Source organism: Hyaena hyaena, unplaced genomic scaffold (assembly GCF_003009895.1).
Source record: "Hyaena hyaena isolate Hyena2069 unplaced genomic scaffold, ASM300989v1 scaffold_251, whole genome shotgun sequence".
Lineage (NCBI taxonomy): Eukaryota > Metazoa > Chordata > Mammalia > Carnivora > Hyaenidae > Hyaena > Hyaena hyaena.
The window spans coordinates 2,154,401-2,162,810 of NW_024080883.1; the positions used below are offsets into that span (position 1 = coordinate 2,154,401).

The following is an 8,410-nucleotide window of genomic DNA, read 5'->3' on the forward strand; positions in this document are numbered from 1 at the left end:
TAGCACAGAGCCCACCGTGGGGCTTGGACTCACAAACTATAGGATCATGACCTGACCTGAGTAAAGTCAGGTACTTTACACACTGATCCACCCAGGTGTTTTTTAAAAAGCATTTTTGAAAAATTATTTTATTTGAAAGAGAGAGTAGGAAAGACGGAGGGACAGAGAGAGAGGGAGGGAAGGGGGGGGGAGAGAGAGAGAGAGAGGGAGGGAGGGAGGGAGAGGGAGAGACAGAGAAAGAGAGAGAGAGAGAGACTGACTCTTAAGCAGGCTCCATGCTCCGCACAGAGTCCAACACAGTGCTCAATCCCAAAACCCTGGGATCATGACCTGAGCCAAATCCTAGTCAGATGCTCAACCAACTGTACCACACAGGCTCTCCTAATCTTCCAAGTTCTAATGTCAATTTCTATTTTTTTAAACATCACTCAAGGCTAAAACTATTATTAACATATATCTTGTAATACATTTAACCTTCCTAATTTCACCCCTTCAACAACCTTGTTCTGGATACTGAAATTTTGATGATAGAAAGGAGGCTATAGATTTGGACTAGGCTAAGGGCACCTTCTGTAGGCTTAGAAGATGCCTCTTGTGCACTGTTCCATATCTCTCTAACCTCTGATTCCAGCCACAGCTCTGGTGAAGTTTGGAGTAGGTTTCACCCTGCTCTGTGCTGACAGTGCCTCACTTCAGGTACACACCAAGGATCTAGCTTCCTGTCCCAAGACTTTTCTGATGCGGCAACATGTCATGTTCTGGTGCCAGTGAGGCTGTCCTCTCTAAGCGACCCATAGAGATAGAGAAGTTAACATCCCATGGGAGCAGCCCTCAGCAAGCAGGAGGCTGCTGCTGAGAACTAAATGCTTCTCCCTTTCATCCTTTGGGTGGACAAAGGATGTTCTGAGACAAGGTTGGGTAAGGCTCCTGAGGAGGATCTGCATGCACTAAGTACCTGTTAACAACTGAACTACTTGATTATACTACCTGTTTTGCTTGGATTTTCTTTTCTTCTTACCCCTGTTCAATCCTCTTTTATTCCTGCTCCCTGGGATCACATTCCTAAATAGAACGTGTGTACCTTTGTCTCAGGCTCTGCATTCAGGAATAACCTGGATTAAGACAGTAGGTAAGGAGGCTGTCGGTGGATTACATAATGCAGGAATAAAATCTTCCTTGACTCTGAACATGCTACAAAGGAAAATATATTCAGTTGGCAGCACAGTTTATGGTAATTTTGATGATTTTCCATCTCTTTCCTTTTTGAAAGTTCATCATCCATCTTGAAGCCTGAACGCCTAAAGAAAAAAAAACGTTGATTCAAATTAGCTTATAATTGAATAGGCAAAAATTTTTGTGACGATAGCTCTAAGCAGTTTTCCTTTGTGAGGGGGCTCTCATGAATTTGGTTGGGTACTTCAATCTTGTAAGGAGGAACCTTTAGTCTACTTAAATCTGGTAAAGCTTTTTGTTGCTTTGGAAACAGTCAAGTCATATTTCTTACTCTCCTTGGTAAAAAAGCTGGAGTTTTGACTGCTATAATTCTTTTTGCTAAGAAACTCAGACATACCTTAAACATGTAAATTGCTGGTGTACTATCAGGGTTTCTTATTCATGAAAACTGAGGGAATACCCTGAAAGATATAGGGGGTTATTAGGAATAAATTAACATTGCCCACATGTCAGCCCTGAGATAGATGTTAAGAATTATAGTGTTTTACTCCTTTTTGATATTGAAGATACTACAGAAAGCAAAACTGGTAAATTTCTCTGCTGCCTCACAGGAAGTTATTTTCTAATGGTGGGGAAAGTGAGACAATAGCAAATTCTGTAATTAAAATACAAAGAAAGGCTATAGGTAAAAATAAACTGGGGGGGGGGTGGAGAAGAATGTGCACGGCTTTTGTTTTGTCTTGTTTTATCTACAGGTTGTGCTGAGGAAATAATATGTGAACAAAGACCTGAGGAGGAGAAAACAATCGGTCATATGGCTATTTGGGGGAGGAACATTTGGGATGACGGAAAATTGATCCTAAAAGCTGGGAGATGGAAAGAGATCATTTTGGTTTCAGAGATATGAGATAAGAAGATAGGGTTCAAAAAGGAGTGGATAAAGGAGGTAGTAGCAGATCACCGGAAAGAGGGGTCAATGTATGCAGGGCTATGTTATGCACCAAGAGATATTTGGAAAAACTGAGGACATTTTGATATTATCATGATTGGGGTGGTCCTACTGGCCTTTAGTGAGTAGATAGCATTTATAAAAGTACAGTAATACTCAAGATGGTTCCAACCAACAAGGTATTTTTCCACATTTTGTGTGACTTTAAAATGTCCTATGGATGCCAGGGTGGCTCAGTAAGTTAAGCATCTGACTCCTCATTTTGGCTCAGATCATGATCTCACGGTTGTGGGATCGAGCCCCACGTGGGGCTCCAAGGCTTCAGGCTTCACTAGGCATGGAGCCTGCTTAAGATTCTCTCTCTCCCTCAGCACCTCCTCTCAAAAAAAGGCCAGCTGCTCATTGATACAGATTTATGTTAACTTCTAAATTCCATTCATAACAAGCTAGGATATTAGAATCAACACTCCACTGAAAACAAGTAAACATCCTGGATAAAATATATTTGAACACATTTGGAAATCTTTTGCTAATATTTTTTTCAAATATTTTTCTGTGCCATACTCTCTTTCCTTGCTTTTTGGGAGTTCACTTTCATGTATGTTAGACCACTTAATACTATTCCATAGTCAATGATGCTTTGCTTATTTAAAAACATTTTTTCCCTCAGGTTAAATTTGGATGATTTCTGGTGACCTATCTTTAAGTTCAATAATTCTTTAATTGTCGTGCCCAAACCACTGATAAACCTATCAAATAATTTCAGATACTGTACTTTTCAATTCTAGGATTTCCATTTTTAAAACTATTATCTGGGTGGCTCAGTCAGTTAAGTGTCCGACTTTGGCTCAGGTCCCTAATCTCGTGGTTTGTGGATTCGAGCCCCATGTTGGGCTCTGTGTTGACAGCTCAGAGCCTGGAGCCTGCTTCGGATTCTATGTCTCCCTCTCTCACTGCCCCTCCCCTTATCACGCTGTCTCTCTCAAAAATAAACATTAAAAAAACTTTAAAACTATTATCTGTATCTCTCTTGAGATTTCCTACCTCTTCATCAATTTTATCTTTTTCTCTTTAATAAGATCTTAGATGCATTTCTCATGGTTATTTTAAAGTCCTTGTGTATTGATTCCAACATGTGTTGATTCGCCTTTCTATTGGTTTATGACAAAGGCAGTGCTGCCAGTGGGAAAAGGATGGTCTTTAGGACTGTGGTCAGTAGGAAGGCTATGTAAAAAAATAATAATAAAATTAACCCTTACTTCATACCATGCTACAAAATCCATTCTACATGGTTAGATCCATATGTTCAAAGAAAAACAGTATTTTTTTAGATGTAACCTAGGAGAAAGTCCTTGTAGGCAATCATTTCTTAAGCAGGACAGCAAAGGGATGAACCATAAAGGAAATTTTATAAATTAGACTTTAATAAAAATAACAAAGTTACATTCATTAAAGTTTAATAGTGAGATAATTAAAATGCAAGCAACAGACTAGGGAAAGGTGTGTTTTTTTTTTGTTTGTTTTTTTGTCAGTACTTATAAATGAAAATGGACTCACATTAGAATAAAGAAGTCAAGCAGAAAAAAACAAAAACCCAACAGAAAAAAAAAAAAAGACTCAATAGGTGCTTTACTAAAAGAGGATATTCAAATGACTAATAATCACATGAAAAGATGTTCTTTTTCATCAGTCATCAGAGAAGTATAAATTGAAATCACACAACCACCAAATGTTGGTGAGGGTGTGAAGCAATAAAAACTCATTATATCGAGTGCTGGTGGGGGTGTCAATTTAAAAAACAGTTTGGATCAACTATAACTAACCGTAAGCATAACCTTTGTCGGAGCCATTCCACTCTTTGATATGTATCTCATAGAAATATGTATCTATGTGATAAAAACCTATCCATCGATACAAATAGCATATAGATATGTATAATAATGTTTCCAGTAATATTATTTGTAATAGCCCCAAACCTTGAAAAAACATGAATATCCAGCATCAGTATAAGGGACCAGTCACAAAAGACTCTATGATTCGATTTTTATGAAATGTCCACAAAAGGCAAACCTATAAAAATAGAAAGTAGATTTGTGATTAGGTAGGGTTGGAGAGGATGGGGGGACATGTAAATGTTAGCTAAAGAGTATGGAGTTGCTTGAGGTGATGAAAATGTTCTAAGATTGTGAGGATGATTGCATCTGTGAATGTACTAAAAAACCTACTGAATTGTATACTTTAAATGGATGAATTGTATGCTAGAAGAATTATATCTCAATAAATCTGTTACTTAAAAAACACTATAATACATAAAATGTGTTATATTCATATAATGGAATGCCCAACCGCATACAATAACTAAAAAAAAAAGACCTGTTGTAAGCAACAATATGGCTTAATCTTAATTATAATATAAAAGCAAAAGAACCAAATATTATAGAAAACTTAATGAATAATTCATTTCATTGAAATTCAAGAACAGACAAAACTAATCTACGTATTTGGGAGGATAAGACAGTGGTTATATCTGGGGAGAAGCTGCCCCTGACTGGGCAGGGGATGAGGGGTCCTAGGAATGGTCTATTTCTTGATTAGGATGGTGGCTACAAGGGTACATCCGTGTTAGTCTCTGACATTTTACTGAACTGTACATTTATAGTTTGCACACTCTTCTGTATTTTGGAGGTTTCTTAGGAAATATTTTCAAAAGCCCAGTTGGTCAGTAAGTTGTCCTATTAGTGTATATTGAAAAAAAGGACCAAAAGAATACATAAATATTGAGTAGGGTTTTTTCTTCTTCTTCTCCTCTCTCTCTCTTTTTTCTTTTTTGGTATGTTGGGTTATGGAAAATTTTTATTCTCCCCTATATATTTTTCAGTATTTTCCCAATTACCATAGTGAACATATATTGCGTTTAGCACTAGAAAAAAATGTTATACAAATACGATTGCCTGACAAACTCCCGTATTACCTTTATTCTAATTTATTAAAAATTTAGGAACTTTCGTTTCTGCTTCCAGATAGGAAGCAATTGCCATTTTAGAATAAAGGAGGGTTTGGCTGCTTGTCTGAGGGTTTCTTGGTGGCCTTGCCGACTGCCAGGAATTCACCGGGGGCCATCCAGCAGGGAGGAAGAGCAGAGGTGTAGGGACCCAGAAATATTGAAAACTAATCTGGGCAGGTGAAGTCCAGTAAACGTGGTGGGTTACAGCCCAAGTCCTGACTGGACTGTGGTAGGACCTGGGATAGGGTGCAGGCCAGAAAGAAACTCTAGCGTCGTGTCGAGTAAAATGAATGAGCAACCTAATCATTATAATTTGCAAGTTTTTTAAAGACCAGCAGCTAAGATTTTTTTTTTTTTTTTTTTTACATTTTTAAGAGGTTGTTGAAACAGAGACAAATATGCGACAGAGATCGTTCCTGGCGTCCAAATCCTAAAATATTTGCTATCTGGCTCTTCACAGGAAAAGTGTGCCAACTCCTTGACTAAGGGACTCTAAGCTAAAGAACTGTAAGGTGTTTAAAACGTCACCTAGATTAGCGGTTGCTGGTGAGGCGCCGCGTGTGGAATGCGCCTGCCCGGGGCACTTTGAGTCCCAGGTAGTATCACGAGATGTCGTACTGCCCAGGCTCGTCAGACACAGGAAGGGGGGAATGCACTAAAGAGAGTATTAAAACTCACCTCCGCAGAATCCAGCCTGGAAGGGGACGGCCAGGCACCGCGGGTGCACCCACAACCGGCTCTTCCTGGCAAGGTGGCTTCAAAAGGATGAGCGGCGCTCACTGCAGCCCTTATCGGATTGCAAAGGAGGAAGCTTCCGGGCTTCAAGTGGAAAAGCGTCTTTGTCACTCCCAGAGAAGCCAACGGAGCCCCCGGGGAGTTTTCTTTTCCCTTCTCTGGTGCGTGCAGCTGTGCTGGACGGTGGTCCACCCGCCGCACTGGAACTTTCGGAGACGCGCTGCGGGAGTCCGGCGAGCTGCCGGCGCATGCGCAGTGGCCGCTGGCAGGCTCCTCTCAGCGCGCAGGCTCCGCCGGTCAGCTCCGCACCCGCGCGGGGGGGCGTCCCTACCGGCTCCTGGAGGGAGGAGGGAAGCCAGCCAGCCGCGGCGGGAGGACGCGTACAGCGGTTTCTAAATGAACAGTCTGAGTCAGTATGAACATCATAACCCTTCACCCTTAAATGTTACCAGTAGTTTCACCTGCTCAAAGGACAGTTTCATTTATTTCAGTCTAATGTCTGTCTGTCTTCTAAGAGTAGGGGATTCTCCCGCACCTAGGTTTTCAACCAAGACGCTACTGACGTTTTATAGGAAAGATGATTTTTTTTTATATTTTTATTTATTTCTAGGAGAGAGAGAGACAGAGTGAGCAGGGGAGGGTCAGAGAGAGAGGGAGGCACAGACTCTGAAACAGGCTCCAGGCTCTGAGCTGGCAGTCAGCACAGAGCCCGACGCAGGGCTCGAACCCACGAACAGCGAGATCATGACCTGAACCGAAGTCGGACGCTTAACCGACTAAGCCACCCGGGCGCCCCTTATAGGAAAGATGACTTTTTGTTGTGGGGTGTGGGGAGAGGAGCTGCCTCGGTCATTGTAGACTATTTAGTAGCATCCTTGGCCAACGTACACTAGATGCCAGCAACAGCCCTCCCTGGCCCCCATCTGTGACAATTAAAAACGGTTCTAGATGCTGCCAAATGTGTGTAGGGGAGAGCAGGCAAGTCACCCCTACTGAGGACTACTGTCCCATAAAATTACAATACAATGTCTTTAGACAACGTAGCGTGAGCCCCAGAGACATAGAGGGTCGGAACCCACTAAACATGGTTACATTATTATAATTGAATATGTAGAATTCAGATTCGAATTTCCTCAATGGTCCCCAAACCCCTCCCAAACCTTGCTTACTTTATTAGTGTTTGTAAAATATAAATCCAGGATTTAACAAGGATTACAGATCGCATTTAGTTAATAAGTCTCTTTAGTTCCTTTCAATTTAGAACACTTCCCCAGCCTTTTTTATTTTTATTTTTGGCATTGACATGTTTGAAAAGTTCAGGCCAGTGGTTTCCCAGAATAGCCTTCAATATGCATACTCAAGATTGGTTTTTCATTATAAGATTCACGTTGAAAAAAGTTAAAAAAAAATTTTTTTTGCTGCAATTCCATCTAGGTAATATTAAATCCAATGTTATGTATTTTCAAAGGTCCATTTAGCTTTTTTAACATTTAATATTATTATTTTTTAAAGCTATTTTATTTTGAGAGAGAGAGAGATAGCAGGGGAGGGGCAGAGAGAGAGGGACAGAGGATTCAAAGCAGGTTCCATGCTGACAGCAAAGAGCCTGATGTGGGCCTGGAGCCTATGTGAAATCATGACCTGAGCTGAAGTCCGTTGCTTAAGTGACTGAGCCAGCAGGCACCCCAACATTCAATTTTAAAAAGTACACTATTCTCCCAGTGATTTGAGGCACCACTTTTATCACATACATAAATTTTCACTTTGTACTTGGGTCTGTATTTTCTGTTTTTTCTGTTGGTCTGATTGTCTACTCATGTGTTTTCATTCATGAGTATATGTGTACTCATATACTGTTTTCATTACAGAAAATGTATAACATACAACAATATCTGGTAGAGCTAGGCCTGTCTTATAACTGTTTTTCCCCCTCTCTTTTAGATATTCTCATTTATTTTTTCCATATGAACTGTAGAATCTAGAGCCATAAAAATACTTGAAAAATTTCTATCAGTTTATGATTTTGTGTTAGTCTATTGGAGAGTGAGGTTTACTTTTTCTTTTATTTACATTCCAGCTTTGTGTCTTTTAGGAAGGCTTTACAGTTTTTCTCATAGAAGGTTTTCCCATTTCTTGTTATATTCCTACAGTATTTTTCCTTTTGTTGTTGATGTATATGGGGTCTGCTCTTCTATTTTTCCCTATAACTGCTCATTGCTTAAATATATGAAGGTATTGATTTTTATATGTAATTTTACATCTTGCTACCATATTGAATTTCCTATTGTTTTTAGGAGTTTTCCATTGATTCTACTGGAATCTCTATTTTCACTTTCATGTAATTGCAGTGATTATTCATTTTAAAGCTCAAATTGCCCATCTTTGGCTCCTGTGTTCATTTGACAACCGCAAATGTTCTGATAGCTTCCTTGCTTTCTGATGCTGTAAGAGTCCCAGTCTCATATTGGAACAGTTTCATTTACTGCTCTAGACAAAACCCAGCCATTTCTCAAAGGAGTCCTCATTACTTTCAGTGAAAATCATATTTG

At 39.9% G+C, this 8,410-nt stretch overlaps 1 long non-coding RNA gene across 1 annotated transcript; it reads right to left on the bottom strand.

Moving 5' to 3' along the window:
• Window positions 1-288: 288 nt before the first annotated feature.
• On the bottom strand, window positions 289-6,110 carry LOC120240279. Its single transcript, XR_005530622.1, has 3 exons — window positions 5,805-6,110; window positions 3,167-3,346; window positions 289-1,298 (listed from the first exon to the last, which is right to left on the bottom strand). It is a non-coding gene; the product is annotated as an uncharacterized LOC120240279 (long non-coding RNA).
• Between the last annotated feature and the right edge of the window lie 2,300 nt (window positions 6,111-8,410).